Source organism: Rhinatrema bivittatum, chromosome 7 (genome assembly GCF_901001135.1).
Source record: "Rhinatrema bivittatum chromosome 7, aRhiBiv1.1, whole genome shotgun sequence".
Taxonomy (NCBI): domain Eukaryota; kingdom Metazoa; phylum Chordata; class Amphibia; order Gymnophiona; family Rhinatrematidae; genus Rhinatrema; species Rhinatrema bivittatum.
Window position 1 is genome coordinate 41772348 of NC_042621.1, and position 23663 is coordinate 41796010.

General features: G+C 47.7%; 1 long non-coding RNA gene across 1 annotated transcript; it reads left to right on the forward strand.

Moving 5' to 3' along the window:
- Nucleotides 1-11794: 11794 nt before the first annotated feature.
- LOC115095080 lies at nucleotides 11795-13251 on the forward strand. The gene is made up of 3 exons (XR_003857687.1): nucleotides 11795-11840; nucleotides 12509-12608; nucleotides 12776-13251. It is a non-coding gene; the product is annotated as an uncharacterized LOC115095080 (long non-coding RNA).
- The last annotated feature ends 10412 nt before the right edge of the window (nucleotides 13252-23663 follow it).

Below are 23663 nucleotides of genomic sequence, written 5' to 3' on the forward strand. Positions count from 1 at the left end.
GCGATCCTGCGATACAGTCTCCAGTTTCACGCGTCCTTAGCACTTCTTGAAACCGACCCGTAACCCTTTCCACACCCAGCATGTATATATGTAAATGAACGAATTAGCTATTTAATGAACGAATTAGCTATTCCCCTCCGATACTGTGACGCGCGCTCCGATTATCTCCTTTGTAACCCGCTATTTTGCCGCGTCCTTAACCTGTTAGTTTACTGCCTACCCTCTACCTGGTGTTAGTGTGGTGTTTGAACAGCTACGTACCGGACTGCACCATGGACGACCTCCATATATACTAACATTTGCAGCGTAAAGTTGTTATATATATATATATATATATATATATATATATATATATATATAAATACCTGTCACTTTCCGAATCCCCCATCTCCACACGGGCGGGCGTGCAGTCATCGAGGCGGCGGCGGGAGCTGGCGGGCGGGTGGGCGCCCGTTCATCCAGGCGGCGGCGGCGGGAGCCGGCGGGCGGGTGGGCGCCCGTTCATCCAGGCGGCGGCAGGAGCCGACGGGCGCGCGTTCGATCCAGGCCGCGGCGGGAGCCGGCGGGCGGGTGGGCGCGCATTCATCCAGGCGGAGGGAGCCGGCGGCGAAAGCGGCCTCCGGCAGCCCACGCCGGCAGTGAATGAATGCACGCCTGTGTACGCCCGTGCGATTTTGGCGCTCAAGGCGTGACGTCACGAAGTGACTGCCTTGAGAGCCGAAATCGCACGGGCGTACACAGGCGTGCATTCATTCACTGCCGGCGGGGGTTGCCGGAGGCCGCTTTCGCCGCCGGCTCCCTCCGCCTGGATGAATCCGCGGCCTGGATCGAACGCGCGCCCACCCGCCCGCCGGCTCCCGCCGCCGCCTGGATGAACGGGCGCCCACCCGCCCGCCAGCTCCTGCCGCCGCCGCCTGGATGAACGGGCACCCACCCGCCCGCCAGCTCCTGCCGCCGCCGCCTGGATGAACGGGCGCCCACCCGCCCGCCGCCGCCTGGATCGAACGCGTGCCCACCCGCCCGCCGGCTCCCGCCGCCGCCTGGATCGAACGCGCGCCCACCCGCCCGCCGGCTCCCACCGCCGCCTGGATGAACGGGCGCCCACCCGCCCGCCGGCTCCTGCCGCAGCCTGGATCGAACATGCGCCCACCCGCCCGCCGGCTCCCGCCGCCGCCTGGATCGAACGCGCGCCCGCCGGTTCCCGCCAGTAAGTTTACTTTTTTTTTACACTTTATTCCCTTTTGTTTAAATTTTCGCCCTGCGCCTTGCTTCGGGAGGGGGGGAACCATCCACTTCCTGGTACCTGTCATTTCAAATGTCAGTTGAAATGACATTTGAAATGACAGGTACCAGCGCACCCAGGATACTGTATAGGCGCTGTATTAAGCGCCTATACAGTAAAATTGGTTGCGCGGGCCTAACGCTTCCCTAACGCTTTGCAGACGCGGCTTGCATTTGCAAGCAATTTACATAGAGTATTGAGCGGTATGTAAAGAGAACTGTGCGTGCGGGGAACGAGGGTGCGCCCGGCACTGCCGCACTCTTTCTAACGCGGCCTTACAGTATCGACCTGTTGGTTATATAATCTCTCGGCAAGGCTTCTCCATGGATCCAGCGAAACTAAAGGGAATCCGAGATTGGCCACAGCCGATGGGCCTCAGAGCGCTCCAGTGCTTTTTGGGATTCCTCAACTACTATCGTCATTTCATCCCACACTATTCGACACTGGCTGCCCCATTGACAGCCTTGACTCGTAAGGGTCAGGACACACGAAATTGGCCTCCTGAGGCCGTCGCAGCCTTCCATTGCCTGAAGGAAGCCTTCCATAAGGGGTCCTGTCTGCACCATCCCGAACCACCCATTCCTGGTCGAAGTTGACGCCTCTGCCATTGAGGCTGGGGCAGTGTTGCACCCGTCGGTCGCAGACGGCTGCAACTTTTGCTGCTCACCTCTCTTTTCCCGGCTACAGCAATACTCAAGGCCATGGCGGCCTCAGCATGCAAATGCCACCTTCCTCGACGTCCCTGGGATGGCATGGGCGATCCCATCTGCCATCTGAGTCGGGGATTACTTAGGGCACATGCGCACCAGGCCCTCTCTTATCTATGCCATGGCGAGAACCTTGGGGGCGTCCCCTCCACATGACGTCACCCACCAGAAGTATTTAACCCAGCCAGCCTATGCTTCCTACGAATTAGCAAGGACTTCCTTCCTGCTTATTCCACTCCATTCGGAGACGCTTCGCTTCACTATTGAACTGCTTCCTGAACTTTGAACACCTTAGGTACCCGCTCCTCGGGGGCCTTGTTACATTCTGGCTATCCGCTCCTCAGAGGGCCTTCCTGCCTGAGTTCCTGTCATCCCTATTCAGGACTCCGCCAGTTCAGCCTTGTGAGTAGTATCATCGCTTTGATCATCTTGCTGACAGAACCGCTGGCGTATCCCAGGCTCGGGCCACTACCGTGCTTTCCAGCTACCTTTCTACACCCCAGAGTAAGTACCATCATCTACTTCGCTCTTTTGACCTTCTGCACCTCTCTGAACTACTATTCGCTGATCCTAGGCATACCCCGTGTTGCGGGCCACTACCGGATCCATTCCAAGGAATATCATCTAGAGAGGAGTTCCCTGGCATACTCTGCTCTGCGGACCACTACCAGGGACATTAACATTGAGCAGCCTTACTACTCCGGATTGTGTCTTCTCTCTACGCTGTGGGTATCACCCACTATTCCAGTACAATAAAGTCTCTCATAACTGTGTCTGTCTCTGCTGAGGCCACGCCCATCATAGCGAGTGCCAACAGGGCTCCTCCCTGTGGGTGGCATCAGTTCTCACTATGATCCAGTGTCCACAACCACACCAGATTATAACAGGCAGTTCTGAGTCAACGCACCACCTCTGGAACCGTAGTTCCCTGTTCTTTTTATTCCCACAAATTTTCATCTGCCAAGCAAAATTACAGCATCGGGGATTAGGAGCTGCTTGCCATAAAATTGGCTCTTGTAGAGTGGCGCCTGTGGCTAGAGGGTGCACAACACAAATTTACTATGTTCACCGATCATAAGAATCTGGAACATTTGAGTCAAGCACAACGCGTCGACGCCTGTCAAGCCTGATGGGCCTTGTTTTTCTCCAGATTCGATTTCGAACTCCACTATCGCCCAGCTGATAAAAACCTCTGGGCTGATGCCTTATCATGATCCTTCGAGTCCGAGGACACTCCGGAAGAACCTACACATATAATAGACCCGACCTGTATTTGTTTATCTGCCACTCATCCAGTTCCTACTGGAAAGACAGTCGTGCCCCGACGACTCCGAGAAAGAGTTCTCCGCTGGGCACATGATTCCAAATTCGCCAGTCACCCAGGATGAGCATGAACCCTGGCACTGCTCCAGAGGTTCTTCTGGTGGCCCACCATGGTCTCCAATGTAAAAGCATACATCAAATCCTGTAACATCTGTGCACAGCAAAAACCCCTGGTAGGTCAACCTCGGGGTCTTTTACAACCACTTCCAGCACCCGAAGAACCGTGGACTCACTTGTCTATGGATTTCATCGTGGATCTGCCGCCTTCAAAGGGTCACACCGTAATATGGGTCACCATAGACTGATTTTCAAAAATGGCCCATTTCATCCCTCTAACAGGCCTGTCTATGGATTTCATCGTGGATCTGCCGCCTTCAAAGATGTCAGATCCACGCCTCCCCTTCCCCACCCTATCCTCCCCTTCCCCACCCTATCCCCACCCTATCCTCCTCTTCCCCACCCCTCCAACCTCCCATCTCTAATCTAGCCCCCCTCTTCCCCCAGCTCTTCCCCACCACCCCCCCACTTTGTTAATAGAATGCACATAATAGAATGTATAGAATGTATATAGAATGTACATAAAGCCTGCTACTTGTAAATAAACCACCCTCAATCCCTCCTCCGTTCCCTGTATACACATAAAGTTCCAATTTACTTCCCTGCCCCACTCCGTCCCTCCTGCCCCCAGTTATAATATCAGTTACAATGTAAAGCCCAGTTGGCTGAATTTTCTGTTGTCTGGAAACCGATGTGATGTCTCGTGCGAATGTCGGTATAGAAAAATGTTAAACAAATAAATTAAATAAATAAATACCATCTATTCCAGAGCTAACATGATTATTCTTCCACCATATCTTAGACTGCACGGCTTACCCAAGGACATTGTTTCTGATCGAGGTCCTCAATTTGTTGCCAGGTATTGGCGCTCCCTCTGCCGAAAATTCCGTATTAACATCAGCTTAGTAATGCCTATCATCCACAAGCCAACGGGCAAGCTGAGCGAATGAATTGCTCCTTGAAGGCCTTCCTGCACGCTTACATCAATGACCGACAAGATAATTGATCAGACCTCTTGTCCTGGGCAGAGTTTTCTCACAACTCTCACATCGCCACTGCTATTGGAACATCACCATTCTTGGTTGTCTATGGGAAACAACTACGACCACCACTGCCATCTCCTGTGGCACAGGCTACTGTGGATGCCCTTAAAACGTTATGGGAACAAGACAAATCTCTGCTTGCGTCAGGCCACTTCCCGGGCCAAGAGAACTGCTGACAGTTGACGGCACTTGGCTCCTGAATTTCTCCCTGGCCAGAAAGTCTGGTTAAGTACTCAGTATATCCGACTTCGAATTCCATCTCAGAGATTTGCTCCTAGATATATTGGTCCCTTCTCTGTCACCCGACGCAATGGACCCCTTACATACCAGCTTCGGCTGCCTCCTTTGCTGGGAATACATAACACATTCCATGTATCGCTTCTAAAACCTGTGATCTTATCTTGGCCTGCCCGGAAACCCTTGAGCCACCTCCATTGGTGGCAGAAACCGATACGACGTATAAGGTCCATGAAGTCCTAGAAGTCCGCCGTAGGGGCCGCCAGTGGGAATACCTCCTTTCCTGGGAGGGTTATGAACCCAAAGAGAATTCGTGGGAACCAGCTCAGAACATCCTGGACAAAACTCTCCTCCTGAATTACCATTGTGCCCATCCGGGCAAACTCTGACCTCCAAGAGGGGGGCGTAAAGGGGGGGGTACTGTTACGCGTGCCATCCGCGGCACGGCCCCCTCACCTTCTGACATGGACTCCAGCTCCTGGTCCCTCCTCGCTAGCGGCGGTGGGCTGCCGGCTCCGACTTCGGGCCACCCCCGGTGCCTCCGGCTCTGCCATGGTTCCCATTGTTGCCAGTCAAGATATCAGTGTTCATCGGGCCTCTCCATGTGGTCCATGGAGAGACGCCGCCACCAGCGCCACACCCCTCCCTAGGCGCGCGTGTGCGCATCGCTAATCCTTTTGAAGGGCCTGCCGCGGGAACCTGACCGCGGCCGCAAATGATGACGTCAGACTCTCCAGTGTATTTAAGCTCAGGCATCACTCCATAGTGTTGCCTTTGCAACAGGTCTCCTCATACTCCTCGTACTCATTGCTGATAGAGAATCCTCTCTATTCCGTATTCCTGACCTTCATTGTTCCTGGTTCCTGTCTTCATCGTTCCTGCCTTGTCTATGTGTTGGACTGACTCTACGGATATCGACTTTGCTTTGTTTGACCATGCTTCAGCCTATCTCCAGACCCAGACCTCCACTATGCCTGACTACTCTTCTGCCTATCTCCAGACCCGGACGGACCTCTGCTACGCCTGACTACTCTACTGCCTATCTCCACACCCGGACCTCTGCTACGCCTGACTACTCGACTGCCTATCTCCAGACCCAGACCTCTGCTACACCTGACTACTCTTGACTTCTCCGTGCTCAGACCATCGCCTTGATTGACTATGCTATAGACTTCTCCGTGTTCAGAATTCTACATTGCTTGCCACGACCTCTGTTTGCCGCCGGCCCTGATCCAAGCCTGTCATTGATGCTTCTCCTAGCCTACTCCTTGGACGTGGACATCAGGCTTTGGCCTATCTTTGCTTGAGCGCCTCCAGCCACTCTCCATCCCATTGGTGCCCGAATTCCAGTACCGTACCCAGTCCAGGGTAGGACTACGCCATCTATCGACTGCTGTCTCTGGGCTGAACCAACTTCTCTCACTAACCTACCTTGAGGCCCACTTAAATCCTGCCAGCCCCAGCACCCAAAGGCTCAACCCACAGGGAACGAGGGCTGGTATAGGTGAAGCTCCAGCGACCTCTACCTTCAGCCCACTCCACCTGCCGACGGTGGGGACCCGTAGGTCCTCACCTACGGGTTGCGTCAACCCCACCTCGGCCCAAGAGTCCACCTCCGACGCACAGGCAGCCTAAGATCTAGCTGACTCTGATTGTTTAACCTCAGTGTAACCACGCTATTCCTTCACTGAGCTGATGAAGAGGCAGGGTAACTCTTAAAAGTTCATCACAGATGCATTAAATTAGTTCAATAGGAAGGTATCACCTAGAACTTGTTTAATGACTATTAGTTCTACAAACTAGGATGGATTTGATCCATCATTGCCCCAAGCACTGACTCAGTGACACTTTCCCCCCTCACCCCAAGCAAACCTCCATGCTATATGCAGCATCCTCAGACCTTGGTTCTGGCTCCATTTGCAATCCTCACAGCACAGTGAGCATGGGAATGAAGCCTGCACTCACAAGCCCTCCTCCCTGCATGGAACCCCAAAGAAGCTTGGGTCCCCATCCTCCCTATGCTATGCTGAGATCTGGAGAGGAGAGAAGGCAGTGGTTGTGGCAGCAAGAGAGACGCTTTCCAAGCTTCAGAGTAGGATTGCAGGGTGGTGGAGGAACAGGAAATCTACCACCCCCAAATTTTGCTGCTCTAGGCACAGACCTAATAGGCTTGCACATAAATCAGAACATCAGACCAAAGTTATTGAGCCCAGCATCTTCTCTCCCACAGTGGCAAGTCCAGTCATAGTCCACTCCCAGTGATGTGCTGGTTATCCCACATCTACTTGGTTAATAACTGTTTATGGACTTTTCCATCAGGAACTTCTCCAGTCCTCTTTTCAAGCCCACTGTGTTAGTTGCTTTGACCACATCATCAGGCAATAGATTCCATAGCTTGACTGTGCACCGAGTGAAAAAATACTTCCTGTGATTTGTTTTAAATCTGTCAGTTGTTAGTTTCATGGAGTGTCCCCTAATCCTAGCGTTGTTTGTTCTATTTATTTTATTTAAAATATTTATTTCCCGATAATAGCGAACCTATCGTGCTAAGCGGGTATATATAGAATTCATAACAAGTCAAAATACATGTTTCCAAAATAAAAACATTAACAATTAAAACTGAAATAAAAAAACATAAAAATGCAGAGCAAACACTATGCACAATTGTCAATGTTCCAAAAACAAAAACGGCTTTCACTTGTTTACGGAAAACCGTTATATCAGTGAATAAACATAAAGTAGTAGGAAGTGAATTCCAAACAATAAGACCTATTACAGAAAAAGCCCAATTTCTTGTTTCCTTCAAATGGGTATCTTTGATAAATGGATCCCTTAACAAACCCATATCATGTGTTTGAAGGGTATGAACTGGAGAATAATAGAGGTGTGAATCGTGTGCCCGATCGTCTTAACGATCGAAATCGTCTGGCAGGAGAAGAAAATCGTGTTTGGCACGATTTGTTAGTTAAAAAATCGTTTTTTCCGATTAGTTAGTGCGCACTAACAGAAAATGATACAATTTGACACTTTTCAGGTCAGTTAAGGTCAGTTTAGGAATGAATATGTATTCCTATTGGCTGCCCTCTTATTTATTCATGTTACCAAGGTTCCCACTGACAATATATTTTATTTTATTTATTTATAACTTTTTCTATATCGAAGTTCAGGTAACAGCATTACTTATCACTCCGGTTTACATTGCAACAGATATTAAACAATGACAACAGGTGTCTTACAGAGAACAGGGAGAGAATAACTTGGATAACATAACTGGGAACAAGAACATTAAACTATTAATGTGAAAACAAGCCCATGGAGTGGGAGCTTAGCTATTGGTGTCTATAGTCTGTGGGAGTTGGAGTATTTAGCAAGTTATGGGAATGCTTGACCGAACAGCCATGTTTTGAGTCTTTTTTTGAATGTGCTGAGGCAGTGTATCAACCTTAGTTCCGGAGGGAGAAAATTCCACTGCTTGGGACCTGCTGTTGATAGAGCTCTTTTACTTAACGATGTTTTCATAGGAGGCACGTGTAGAGTTCCTCTCTGTGCTAATCTTAGCGGTCGGGAAGATGTGTGAAGTTGGAGAGGGATTCTGAGGTCCAGTGGGGTGTTGTTGAAAATGGCTTTGTGGGTGATTGATAGAAGTTTGAAGAGGATTCGAAATTTGACTGGGAGCCAGTGGAGCTTTTTTAGAATTGGTGTTATATGGTCTCTTTTGCTGGATTTGGTGAGACATCTTGCTGTTGCGTTCTGTAACATATATGGGGGATGGGAAATGGAAACAGTTGGTAGCTTGACAAAAAAAGTAATGTGATCAGTCAATGTGATGAGAACTTGTGCCCTATCCCTGATACCGGGAGTGTTGTGATCTTCCTGCATGCAGTGCCGTATCCCTGATACTGGGAGTGTTGTGATCTTCCTGCACGCAGTGCCCTATCCCTGATACCAGGGGTGTTGTGATCTTCCTGCATGCAGTGCCCTATCCCTAATACCAGGAGTGTTGTGGTCTTCCTGCACACAGTGCCCTAACCCTGATACCAGGGGTGTTGTGATTTTCCTGCACACAGTGCCCTATCCCTGATACCAGGGGTGTTGTGATCTTCCTGCACTCAGTGCCATATCCCTGATACTGGGAGTGTTGTGATCTTCCTGCATGCAGTGCCCTAACCCTGATACCAGGGGTGTTGTGATCTTCCTGCACGCAGTGCCCTAACCCTGATACCAGGGGTGTTGTGATCTTCCTGCACACAGTGCCCTAACCCTGATACCGTGAGTGTTGTGATCTTCCTGCACGCAGTGCCGTATCCCTGCTCAGTGCAGGAAGATCACAATACCCCCGGTATCAGGGATAGGGCACTGCGTGCAGGAAGATCACAACACTCCCGGTATCAGGGTTAGGGCACTGTGTGCAGGAAGATCACAACACCCCTGGTATCAGGGTTAGGGCACTGCGTGCAGGAAGATCACAACACTCCCGGTATCAGGGTTAGGGAACTGTGTGCAGGAAGATCACAACATTCCCGGTATCAGGGATAGGCACAAGTTCTAGTCACATTGACTGATCACATTACTTTTTTTGTCAAGCTACCAACCGTTTCCATTTCCCATCCCGCCAACCATCACCTCAGTGGGAACCTTGGTAACATCAATAAATAAGAGGGCAGCCAGCCAATAGGAATACATATTCATTCCTAACTGACCTGAAAAGTGTCAATTTGTATCATTTTCTGTTAGTGCGCACTAACCCGATTAACAATTTTTTAACGATAAATCGTTAGAATTCCTATTGTATTCGTGTAATGCATGGGTTTATTTTTCACTATATGTAACACCTCTCACTTGTCCACATTAAATTTCATCTGCCATTTGGATGCCCAATCTTCCAGTCTTTCTAGGTCCTTCTGCAATTTATAACAATTCCCTTGTGATTTAAGTACTCTGAATAATTTTGTATCATCTGCAAATTTGATAACCTCACTCGTCGTTTTCCTTTCCAGTTCATTTATAAATATATTGAAAAGCACCGGTCCAAGTCAGATCCTTGAGGCACTCCACTGTTTACCTTTTCCACTGTAAAAATTGACCATTCAATCCTACTCAGTGTTTCCTATCTTTTAACCAGTTTGTAATCCACGAAAGGACATTGCCTCCTACCCCATGACTTTTTAGTTTTCATAGAAGCCTCTTATGAGGGACATTGTCAAATGCCTTCTGAAAATCCAAATACACTACATCTACTGGGTTACCTTTATCCAATCATATCTTCTCTTAGTTGTCTCTTCCAAGATAAAAAGCCTGAATCCATTTGTAACCGTCTCTTTTTAGTCAGTAAGGAGGTCCAGACAACTGATCCGTAAAGATAGACTTTTATTGCCAGCAAGATGCAGCTAAGACAAAGGCTCAGTACAACTGCATGCCCCTCCCCTCCAGGAGCAGACTCTTATGCACTTTACAGTTCTTATCTTTTACACATGCGTTCTAAGCATTGCTGAGCAAGCATATTCCGGCTGAAGGGGCTACTGACCCCCTCCCTAGACACCCTGGAACTTTCGTGAAACTTCTCCCATGTTCTGCAGGAGAGGCTGCTGGGACTTGCAGTTCTGGAAAGGAATTCGCGAGTCTGCAGTAATACAGCCCATCACATAATACATCCATTGTTCTAATCTAGGTTACAGCAGTGAAAGCTTATCAGAGAATAAGAACAGCGAAGCCAAAAAAAATGAAAATGTGCAATGTGCTGACAGAGTTTCTCAATGTCCTAATTACAGCTGTATTGCAGACTGTAAGTAAACCCGTCATGAAGCAGGGAATTCTGGTACATGAAGTCCTTTGTCAGGTTGAAGCCTTCAGACTCCTTCACATTTAGCCTTTCTCCATAAGGGAGATTTTCCATCCCCTGTATAATTTTTGTCTCCCTTCTCTGTACCTTTTCGCTGTGCGCTATGTCTTTTTTGAGCTGGAGGAACCAAAACTGCACAAAGTATTAAAGGTATGGTTGCATTACAATATTCTCAATTTTGTTCTCTATTCCTTCCCAAATAATTCCTAACATTCTATTTGATTTTTGGAACAGTGCCCCACACTGAGCTAAAGATTTCAAATACTGTCCACAAGGATGCTGAGCTTACTTTCCTGGGTGGTGACTCCTAATAGAGAACCCAGCATCGTGTACCTGTAGTTGGGATTATTTTTTCCTACTTGCATTACTTTGCTCTTGTTTACATCAAATTTCATCTGCAATTTAGAAGCCCACCCTCTTAGTCCCCCTCTGAGGATCAGTAAATACCTACAGGACATGAATGTAATCCACTATGAAATTCCAAAAAAAGGAATATAAAACAAATAGAAAAATAGTCTGACAAGGTTCTTTTGCAGTTCTTCACAACTCGAAGCAATTTTGCGCCAACTGCAAATTTGGTTACCTCACTTGTTGTTCCTTTCTCCAGATCATTTATGAATTGCTAAATAGTCCACTACAGACCCCTGAGGCACTCCATTAATGGCCTTTCTCCATTTGGAAAACTGACCATGTAGTCCTACCCTCTGTTTCCTATCTTTTATAGAGATGTGAATCGGAACCGGAATCGGTTCGGATTCCGGTTCCGATTCACATGTGGGTTTTTTTTCATCGGGCCCGATCGCGGTTTTGTTTATCGGCTGCGCCCGAGCTGATAAACAAAAAACCCACCCCGACCCTTTAAAACTAGTCCCCCCCCCCAAAAACTTTTTACAGGTACCTGGTGGTGCAGATGCACAGCCGATTTTAATATTTTTATTTTAATGTGCAGCAGGTGTCATGTAATGCGTGCAATGAGGGGGGATTTTTAAAAAATATGCATGGCGACATGAGTAGGCCTTTCCAGTTCCCTTCCAGTCCGCTCCAATTCAGAAGCAGACTGGGAGGGAACTTCCCTATCCCCCTATACCCTTCTTACCTTTTCCCCTCTCCTCCTCAACCCCTAACCCGTACCTAGCTAGCCAAACTTTATTTGTTTTCAAATTTACTGCTCCTTCTGAGCAGAAGTAACTTCCGCTCACTGTCCCAGCAAGCCACTGCCCCACCCCTGCCTGCCGAGACCCCGCCCCCAGCCCACCCCTTTTGGATGGCCCAGCACTTCTGTGTGTTCCAGGAGATACACGCATTGCCAAGCCATTTCTAAAATGCGCTCAGCACGCACACTGCCCGGCCACGTGCGTATCTCCTCTCCTGGATTTTATACGCATGGGCTTTTTAAAATTAGGGCTTATATTAACTGGCTCTAGGGTTGCTAACTGGCTCCAGATTTTCAGGACAGGTTAATCCAGGCCTGGCTTTCCCTCCTGAGAGAGGCTGTGTGCACATAGTGCTCCTGAAGCAGAGAATTCAAAACCTTTATTTTCATATATTGTGTTTACTTAGCTTTATAATTTTGATATATTTTGTTGAGGAACCACTCCTCACTTTTAGTTTATTTTATTTATTTAGACTTTTATTTGATTTGTTTGTTTGAGGGAAGGCAGCTCCTCTGCCTTCCCCTGTATACAGACTGCAGCCTTTCTTCCTTTTCCCCATTCACTACACACACAGGCACACTTTTCTTAGTTTTAGGGTGAGTTTTGTTTTAGGCAGAGTTAATTTCAAAGCACATTTCGTTTCTTATTTTCTTTGCAGTTTTAAATTCTGTTGGGCTCTTTCCTTCAGCCTCCCATTGGAGCTGAAGGGAGAGTTTTATTTCAACTGTTTTGTTTGACTTAGTTATTTCATTTCAACCCTTCCCCCATAATTGCCTTTATTTTAAATTGTATTTTAGTTTTATAAGTTATAAAAGCAGCAGCTCTTACCTTTTATTTTCTTTAACTGAACTCTTGGGCTCCTGAAGCTCCTGGAGGGGGAATACCTCAGCTGTTCAGTCAAGCCACAAGCTCAGAAATCAGACACCTGCTGCATCAACCCTCCCGGTAGAGCAAGGAGCCAAGCAAGTAAGTTTCAGCTTTAGTTTTCTTTTTTAACACTAAATTCCCTGTGCACAGGGTTATTTTTTGAACTAGCTTTCCACATTTATTTAATTTGCAGTTATATATTTGAGAAACATTACATTCAAATAAATCCCCTTCATGTCTTTTTTTATTATTATTTTATTTTATAGGAAGCTGTTTCAGTCCCAGTCCCTATTACCAAATGATCAAGAAAAATAACAGCCTGGGAAATGAGGAAGATGCAGTCTCAAGCAGGCCCCAAGAAAGCTAGGGAAAAAAAGGTGTCAGCTGGAAGACAATACCAAGGAACATCCGTGACTTTCTGGCTGGCACCCCAAAAGCTGCAGCTGCCTCCTATTGTTGCACCACCTCAAAATACAGCATCTACCCTAGCAACAGCTAATAATGACATCTCTGCTGTTGCTGGGTACAATACTCCTGTCCCAGCACTGGTTTCTGCTAGGGCAGAGGCCCCTTTTTGGGGGGATCCTTTAGTGGTTGGTAATATTTTGCCAACCACTGAAAATACCATTCCTGCCTCAGCACTACCCAGCACTGAGGCAGCCATTCTGCCCAACGGTACCCTTCCTTCCACCTCAGAGGTGGCTGCATCGCTAGCCCAGGAGACAAGCTGAGACCCTGCTGCTACAGATATTATTAAAACACCTCAGGCAGCAGCAGGGTACAATAAGGATAAAGCTCAGAGCCCAAGTTCCTCCCCGGTCATTGCATCCACCTCTGCTGCAGTCAAACCACCACAAACGAGATCCTATGCAGTTGTGGTATCAGGCACAGCAGCTGGTGGATCTGCCGGAAGGAATGTAGTACAAGCACAACAGCTAGGATCAGGCAGTAGGGTCCCATACCCAATACAATGTCACCTACCCCTTCCATGGGCTAACCCGGAGGCATGGGGTAAGGTGTCTAGCAATGGGAGGGGCAAACATCGAGGACCACGTCATGGCACTGGCCAATGTGGTGGGTCCTGCAGCCACTGTGGTGCCTAGCAGGATGAATGGAAAAATACTATTTTTCCTCCATATGCTGGCTGCCACACGTACAGCAACTGTAAAGGGCATAGTGGTGGAGGGGGGTTTCATACCAGTTGAGCCTCTGGAGGTCCCCAGAACCAATGTGGTACTATCAAATGTGCCACCCTATATCACCCTATATACCAGAGGCAGTAATAATGGGTCACCTGTGCACCCTGGGGGAGGTTCACTCTCCCATCACTGTGATACCCCTGGGGTGCAGGCACAGGACTATACCCCACGTCCTGTCCTATAGACTGAAGGTGATCATGAAACTGCCTCAGGGAAGGGAGGCAGTGGAGGGCTCTTTTATTATCCCACATGAGGGGGCCCCACACACTATCTACTACAGCACAGAGGAGGTGAGGTGCTTCCTGTGCCGGGAGGTGGGGCATACTCACAAAGTATGCCCCAAGGCAAAGAAAGCCAATGTCTGCTGCCCCAAAACTACCATCCTCTGCTGCCCCCTCATTTGAGGCTGCTACTAACACATTGGCAGCTGCAAAGCCCTCCACCCCAAACTCCACCTGTGCCTCTGGGGGCCAAGGTCCTAGCAGCCCTACCACATCTGCAAGGACCCGCCCAATTGACACCACTTTGGCCTTCCCCTCTACTTCCAAAATTGCAGATGCCCATCACCCCAACATCACTGCCAGTGCCAAGGAACAGCAAGCCTTGATGGGGGGGCTCTCTAATACCATTTCAGAGATCCCCAGGAACATCACTTGCAGAACTCCTACTGCCAACTATGGCTATAAGGTGGCAACTTCCTCTAGCATGCCAAAAAAAAGCTACAAAGAAACTAACAGGGCATGCCGAAGCGACAGTGAAAATGCAGTCCCTCCACTCACCATCCCAAAGAGGCCTGCTCCTCACCCCAATACTGTTGAGGCAGCCATCCCTGCAAATTCCATCATGCAAGGGACTGCATCTAATAAGAATGTGGCTGCCACCCCAATGCTACCACTATCATCAGAGGTCTTAACTGCCCCCCCCCCCCCCCACCCTCATTTTCAGCAGAGGTGGGTGCAGAGATTTGGCCGCTGCTGAAAAGATAATGTAGTGGCTTAAGGAAGGAGAACAACTGCCTTTCCTGTCAATATTCACATCTGAGACCACCCACATGGAGGAAACATCGAGCCCTTCCATGTCACCTCTCCCCTTGACAACACCTCCGCAGAAGGAAAAGGGGAAATAAAAACTGGAAAGAGGGAAAGGGAAGAGCCAGGGGTGGACTGGGTGTGGGGTAAGTGCACAGGGGAGGAAAAGCCTGCTCCCAAAGTCAGGAGGAGGATGCTGGTGCCTTATGGGACAAGGGACTTGGGATCAGACTCTGAGAATCCTGGCCCAATTACCAGCAAGGGCCTGGAGCAGAGGCCTGAAACATCGGACCACAAAGCTGTTACACCATCAGAGGTCCAATCCCCGAAACATCAACTCTCGTGAGCAGAGCGAGTCCTCATGCAGATTTCCTTTGGTGAGATGCCCCCTCTGCCATCGTGGCTCGGGGGGGGGGGGGGGGGCAGAAAATCCTCCTCCTGGCAAAACTGTCAAGGAAACCTTTCACCCCTCTCTCCCCAACCACTACCAGCCGGCCTGCAAACCTCTGAATTTCAGGCGGTTGAGAGGGAGAGCCCCTCAGGGTTACTCACTGAAACCCATGATGAGTTTGATGAAATAGAGCTAAATGCCAAAGAGAGACTACCGAATGTGGAATACAGATGCATAATTGAAAGAAAAAGGAAGAGGCAGAAACATGATGATGATAGTAATGTACCTGACACTGATGGGCTACTCACACCAAGAGACACGTTTGGAACACAAACGTTCCTTACCATTATTGATCAGTTACAGGCTAGTTTGAGCAAATGAGCAGTAGTATATAAGCTTATTGCTAATATGTTTTCTTTTTTTTTTTTTAATAATTTCTTTATTTTATTTATTGTTTTTATATACCGACATTCGATCTCAATTGAGATATCACACCGGTTTACATTCAGGTACTGTAGGTATTTCTCTATCCCCAGAGGGCTTACAATCTAAGTTTTTGTACCTGAGGCAATCTAGGGTAAAGTGACTTGCCCAAGGTCACAAGGAGTGACAGCAGGGCTTGAACCGTGGGTCTCCTGGTTCATAGTCCACTGCTCTAACCACTAGGCTATTATTGAACATAGGGCAAACTAACAATATGAAATGCTCGCCTTCATTATTGTAAAGACATATTTTCCTTATTTTAATGACCCTCAGCCCCTCAATTCCTCGCCCCCCCCTTCCCCCCACCCTGCAGAGAATCCCAGCTCCTCCCCACATATATATAATATATAGCAAACCAAACAGTATATAAGTATAAAAAGGCACCTGCAATAACATGGAAAAGTTTGAACTATTAACCTTTGCAGGAAAAGCCTGTAGGGGACTGAAGCGATGTGGTCCCAATTCGCAAAAAACACAAAAAGCATGACGTAAAATGTCAACGGGTAAAGCACCCGAACTCTGAAATCAGTATATCTTGATTAAGGTTTAGCTGATACTTCCAAGGGAGCAAGAGCTCTGGTACTATCCGGAAGAGCGTCATAGTACGGACCCCAAATTTCTCGAAATAGTTGTCTCTTGCGTGGAGTAAAAAGTTTATACATGGATCCATGTTCCAGTAAGTATAGTTCCGTCATCAAGGTTGACCACAGAGCTGTGGTAGGTGATTGCGGTTCAATCCACTTTAGGAGAATACACTTTTTCACTATCAGACAGGCTTTAGATATGAGACCTATGTTATCCACATTAAGACTGCTCTCTCCAATGTCATTATTCAGAATGCAAAAAGAGCAAGACCAGAGAATGTCAGTATGAACCATTCGACCGAGTCTGGCCCGTATAGCTTCCCAAAATGTAGCTATGTCTTGAAATTCCCAAAGACAATGAATCAGTGTGGCACCGGACAAATTACATTTTAAGCAATTCGAGGAAGGTATGCGACCTATCTGGAATGCCCTCGCCGATGAGTAGACAATACGGTGGAAAATCCTCTGCTGAAGTTCTCATAGAGTAATATTATTCGTAATTTTAGCGATAGACTGGTAACAATGAGCAAGCATCCGTTCATCCAGCTCTTCCCCACAGTCCTGAGACCACTTAGGGAGCAGTCTAGTAAATATAGTACACTCTGAAACAGTATTATAAAAGTGATACAGGCACGATAAGGAGCCCTGCTTAACCTTGAAACATTCCATCAAGTCATCATATGGCACATTAGTAATCGTTCCCTCTGCCTCTAGCAGCGCTGACTGCACCGCTGCCTTTAAATGAGCATACAGAAGGAAATGATGAGACTGAAAACCAAATTTCTCCTGACAATGGGCAAAAGAGTACAGCCGGCCCGTGGCAGGATCCAATACAGCACGCAAGGGCCAGTTAAAAGGTAAGGAGAAGTCGTGCTGAGCAGGTAGCAGCAGCCGGGACTCCGGAGTGGTGTTCCGCAAGGGGAAATGTGGAGAGGTACGCGTTGATAAACCCAAGAGTCTGCGGGTAGACCCCCACACCTTCCTCATTGTAGAAACTAATCTATGGTGCACATGGAATTTTAAACTCGAGGGAGGCAAGGTATGGATAAGATAACCAGGATCATATGGATAACACAATTCCTGTATCAGTAGGGGGTCTGTATATTCCTGGTTGCCCAGAAGCTAATCCCCTAAAAATCTTAGATTAGCAGCCCAGGAATAAAGTATAAAGTTGGGGAGCCCATACCCACCACAAGTACGTGAGGCAGTCATCGTAGAGTAAGCCAACCGTGCTCTCTTATTATTCCAAATAAATTTACGGATGGCCTCCTGAAGTACCTTATTATCCCTGGAAAGAAGTACCCAAGGTATCATGGATAATTTATATAGTATTTGAGGAGCAATAACCATTTTAACCACCGCGATACACCCTTGCAGAGACAGGGGAAGATTTTTCCATCCTACTAGTTTTTTACTTGCTTTATCAATTACCGGGGGCACATTTAAGCGATACCATGCCCGGGGGTCAGTATGTATGATTATACCTAAATATTTGATAGTGGTCTCAGCCCATTTTACAGGAAAGTCTGGCTATGTGCTCCGCAAGGACCCACTCAGATCCAATGCCTCAGTTTTATCCAGATTCAGTTTGAACCCCGATAAAGCTTGGTAGGATTGGAAGATCTGGATAGCTTCTGGGAGAGCCCAATGGGCATTTGACAATAAAAGTAAGATGTCGTCGGCAAAGAATAAGTCAAATAGGTCTGGGAGCCCACCGAAATACCCGTCACACTGCCGGGGAAATCTTCAATCGAGAAACTAAGGGTTCCACTGTTGGAATGAACAGGAGAGGGAAAAGGGGGCACCCCGGTCGCGTCCCCCTCTGCAGATAGAATTCCTCAGATAATTGGCCATTGACCATAATACGGGCAGGCGGATTAGTGTAAAGTAAAGTGATGTACTCATATATTCTACCCACAAAACCCATTTTAGAAAGAACTTGCCTCAAGAAGGGCCATGCCACCCTATCGAACGCTTTTTCAGCATCGCAGGTGACCAGCAGGGGTTCACAAATTTTGGACGCCTTGGAAAGTTCCAGTGCAGCCATCACTTTGTGAATATTTACGGTAGATCTTCTTCCGGCCACAAATCCTACTTGATCAGGGGATACTAACATGGGTATTAAGGGCTGTAATCTTGTAGCCAAGATTTTTGCAAATAATTTAATGTCCAGGTTTAACAAAGAGATAGGTCTGTAGGAGGATGCCAACAAAGGATCCCTGCCCCCTTTAGGCAGGACAACTATAGTCGCTGCCCGCATTGTCACTGGCATTTCTTGATGGTCTGTCATTGCCTCAAAAACAGACTGTAAAATAGGTGATACTTCTGCACTCAACGTTTTATAAAACAGAGATGTCAAACCATCAGGGCCTGGTGCCTTATGGGCAGGCAATGAACGGATTGCTTCACTAATCTCAGCCACTTCTATAGGGCGCTGCAGCCTCATCTGCTGAGCTTCCGAAAGGCAGGGCAAGGGTAGCCTCTTCAAAAATTCCAGTATATCAACCTCTTCCACTGGGTCAGCTGAATATAACTGACGATAATATACAGAAAATATTTCAGCTATATCTGATGATGCCGTTTTAATTTCACCTGCCTCATTTTTTAAATTGGCTATAAATTTAGAGGAGTCTTGTGCTTTTAATAGGGAGGCAAGCAGACGCCCAGCTTTGTTGCCAAAGTGGAAAAAGAAAAACTGCCTTTATCCCAGAGTCTTGGCTGCTCTAGTGTGTAGTAAGGAGTTTAGAGCTACTTGCGTCTCCCGATATTGGGCAAGTTTTGTGGCATCCTCCTGAATATTAATTTGGCACTTAAGACATCTCATTTTCTTTTCTAAAGAGATAATGTCCTTGTCAAGCTGTTTCTTCTTAAAGCTAACATAACTAATAACTTCCCCACGGAGAACACATTTTGCAGTTTCCCATAGTAAAATAGGCTGAGAAATGTGGTTGTGGTTGGTCTGCAAAAACTCTCTCCAGCACTTCAAAAGAAACACTGGAAATTCAGGATCATTGGCCAAAGAGGCAGGTAATCTCCATTGACCCGAGGAGGCTGTCACCCGTGGATCATAGGTGCCCAGGACGGGGCAATGATCTGATATCACCAATGGTGCAATATCTGAACCTGTGAATCTAGAAAAAATGGATTCAGAGATGAGAAAGTAATCTATCCGTGAGGGTGTAGGGTGGGCTCGGGCGATATGGGTAAATTCTCTCTCTCCCGGATGCAGGGTCCGCCATAAGTCTAAAAGAGCCAGATGCTTGCACAAAAAAGTGGGGCCCTTGTTCTCGCTAAGTGCATGTCCCCCCCTGGCCGGTTGCCGATCCAATTGCGGATCAACTGCAAAATTAAAGTCTCCCCCGATGACCATGGGAAACTCGCCCAACTTAAGAAGGAGTGAGAGTAATGTAGTGTAATAGTGATGGTCATTAGGGATGTGAATCGTTTTTCAACGATTAAAATTATCGTCCGATAATGTTTATATCGTCTTAAATCGTTATAGAACACGATACAATAGAAATTCTAACGATTTATCGTTAAAAATCGTTAAATCGTGTTAGTGCGCACTAACTCGAGTTAGTGCGCACTAACTCCCCGTTAGTGCGCACTAACTCGATTTAGTGCGCACTAACTGAAAATGATACAAATAAACACTTTCCAGGTCACTGAAGGTCAGTTAGGAATGAATATGTGTTCCTATTGGCTGGCTGCCCTCTTATCTATTGATGTTACCAAGGTTACCACGGAGGTGATGGTTGGGGGGATGGGAAATGGAACTGGAAACTAACGAACACCAACAGAAAATGAAACAAAGTGTTCACACTTCCCAGGTCAGTAAAGGTCACTTAGGAATGAATATGTATGTATGTATTCCTATTGGCTGGCTGTGCTCTTATCTATTGATGTTACCAATATGGTTGGGGGGATGTGAAATGGAAACAGTTGGAAGCTTGACAAAAAAAGTAATGTAATGATCAGCACTCACCTGACTAGAACTTGTTTGTTTATTATTTTTGTTAGCAGGCACCTGAAATGCTAGTGCATGTTGAATTTGCCAATCACTGTGCATTTTAGAAAGGTGGTCCTGGCTGGAACTGTACACAGTTCAAATATATGTAATTGATTGTTGGTAAGTGTATATTTTAAGTAGCCACACTGGCACCAGTATGTTTACTTTTCCTCCTACTTAACTCACTAGCTCAGCTTTGTAAGAAGGGCTTCTCTGCTTGTGTGTTGTTTTTGTTTGGTGTGAGGAGAGCAGAAACATCAGATCTTTATTCAATCTACTACAGTCATCTCTTACAGTGCCCTATCCCTATTAATACCAGGAGTGTTGTGATCTTCCTGCACACAGTGCCCTAACCCTGATACCAGTCTGAGACAGCTCCCTCCCTGCATTACTAGTGAGAGGCTGGCTTCACAGACAGGGGGGAGCTGCCTGACCCTCACTCCTGACTTCCCCCATGTCCCAGCTAGTGAATGGTGTGTGGGTGAGTGGGGGGGGGGGGGGGGGGAGGATGGTGAAGTCTGAGACAGCTCCCTCCCTGCATTACTAGTGAGAGGCTGGCTTCACAGACAGGGGGGAGCTGCCAGACCCTCACTCCTGACTTCCCCCATGTCCCAGCTAGTGAATGGTGTGTGGGTGAGGGGGGGGGGGAGGATGGTGAAGTCTGAGACAGCTCCCTCCCTGCATTACTAGTGAGAGGCTGGCTTCACAGACAGGGGGGAGCTGCCTGACCCTCACTCCTGACTTCCCCCATGTCCCAGCTAGTGAATGGTGTGTGGGTGAGGGGGGGGGGAGGATGGTGAAGTCTGAGACAGCTCCCTCCCTGCATTACTAGTGAGAGGCTGGCTTCACAGACAGGGGGGAGCTGCCTGACCCTCACTCCTCCGGGGTATTGTGATCTTCCTGCACACAGTGCCCTATCCCTGATACCAGGGGTGTTGTGATCTTCCTGCATGCAGTGCCCTATCCCTATTAATACCAGGAGTGTTGTGATCTTCCTGCATGCAGTGCCCTATCCCTATTAATACCAGGAGTGTTGTGATCTTCCTGCATGCAGTGCCCTATCCCTGATACCGGGATGTGTGCAAGAAGATCACAAAACCCCCGGTATCAGGAATAGGGCACTGTGTGCAGGAAGATCACAACACCCCCGGTATCAGGAATAGGGCACTGTGTGCAGGAAGATCACAACACCCCCAGTATCAGGGATAGGGCACTGTGTGCAGGAAGATCACAACACTCCTGGTATTAATAGGGATAGGGCACTGTGTGCAGGAAGATCACAATACCCCTGGTATCAGGGTTAGGGCACAATTTCTAGTCACATTGACTGATCACATTACTTGTTTTGTCAAGCTACCAACTGTTTCCATTTCCCATCCCCCATATACTGTCAGTAGGAAACTTGGTAACATGAATAAATAAGAGGGCAGCCAATAGGAATACATATTCATTCCTAAACTGACCTTAACTGACCTGAAAAGTGTCAAATTGTATCATTTTCAGTTAGTGCGCACTAACTCCCAGTTAGTGCGCACTAACTCCCAGTTAGTGCGCACTAACTCCCGTTAGTGCGCACTAACTCGAGTTAGTGCGCACTAATCGGAAAAAACGATTTTTAACGATTTTTTAACTAAAAAATCGTGCCTAAGACGATTTTCTTGCCCTGCCACACGATTTCTATCGTTAAGACGATATGGAAAACGATTCACATCCCTAATGGTCATAAGTATTAGGAGCATAGACAGAGAACAAGATAATTGGTTGGCCCATCAAAATTCCCTTCAAAATAATGAATCTGCCCTGGGGGTCCACCACCTCCTCCTGTAACTGAAAAGAAATGGATTTATGGATAAGAATGGCCACCCCTCGACTTTTTGAGGTTCCCGTAGCATAATAGACTTGTGCAACCCATTTTTTCTGCAACTTTTTGTCCTCCTCCTCAAGTAAATGGGTCTCCTGTAGAAAAACCACTTGCGCATGGAGTTTAGCCAATCTGGCTAGCACTTTCTCCCATTTGATAGGGGTGCCCAGGCCTGCCACGTTCTATGTTACTATCTCTACTGCCATAATCCCAGATCAGAAGAAGTGTGACGGCCTGTAGGCTCCCCTATAAGGAAATCCATCAATAACAGCAAAAGATATGCAAAAGACATAGATTTGACCATTGGCAACCACATTTTGAACAAAATACGCCAGCGGAGCATGAGATTCTCTGCAAGTACCCTTCCCAACCAAACTACCCCCGTTTCTATAAAAACCAACCCCTCCTCCCCTCCCCCCATCGCTCGAGGGTCTCATCATGGCCTGTGAGCGATCCCCACTATCTCTCCACCTCTCACGTCAAAGCTCCTATAAATATAGGGAGAGAGATCACTAGATAGAACAATGTGACGGTTGTCACCCCAACCCACAACATAGAAACTGTATACAAACATAAGCGAGAACCCCAGAAATACCCCACAGGATAATAAAAGAAATACACCCCCAGTAGCAAACAGTTAATTTGCGAACTGCATCAGCACAATCCCCAGATAAATATCTGAGCTTCAGGTCGATATCAATGGGCGACTGCATTAGGGGCAAAAATAAGATCTCACAAAAATAAAAGAGTTCAGTCTTTAAGTGTGCCCAAGAAAAAAACAGTCGATGTGTGGCCAAGATTACAACTGGCATGTCATAAGTGCCAGCAGTAGAATCACCCAACGCAGCCCCGAGGACAACAGCCCTTTGTTCATGGTGATGGCGTCGTATCTGAGGACTTAAGATTCTGCACGAACGTGCTGGCGTCTGAGGCTGAAGTGAAAAATTTTACCTGACCTTGATGTGAAATCCGGCGGCGCGCTGGAAATAAGAGCGCAAAACGAATCTTCCTGTTGACCAGCTCCGAGCATACACCATTGAAAGCTTTGCGAAGGAGGGTGACACGTGGAGAAAAATTTTGAAACACCATTACCCTATGTGAATCATAAAAGAACTCTCTTGCTTTGCGATAATGCTGCAAAACCAGTTCCTTATGGGCAAAATGAAGAAATCTAGTCAAGATCACTCGGGGTCTGCGCGAGGAATCATCCTCGGGCTTCCGGCCTACGCGGTGGGCCCGCTCCATGAGGCCCCCAGATGGGGAAGCCAGGGAAGACACGAAACTTAATAGCCAAGCCTCCAGCAAGCGCGGCAGCTCGTAATCAAGTAAGGACTCTGGAATCCCGACGAAGCGCAGGTTGTTGCGGCGCGAGCGATTTTCTAGGTCATCCACTTTTTCTTCACTAGCCCGGAGCTTCATCTCCAGCGCTGCCACGCGGTCTTCTAGCGCACCTATATCGTCTTCGGCTAGGCCCACACGGCCCTCTACCCGTTCCACTCTCCCATCGAAATCCACCAATGTCGCTCTTACTTCAGCAATCTGTTCAGAAATCTGGTGGAGACGCATATCAAGCACTGTCACTTCCGCATGAGCGATCTT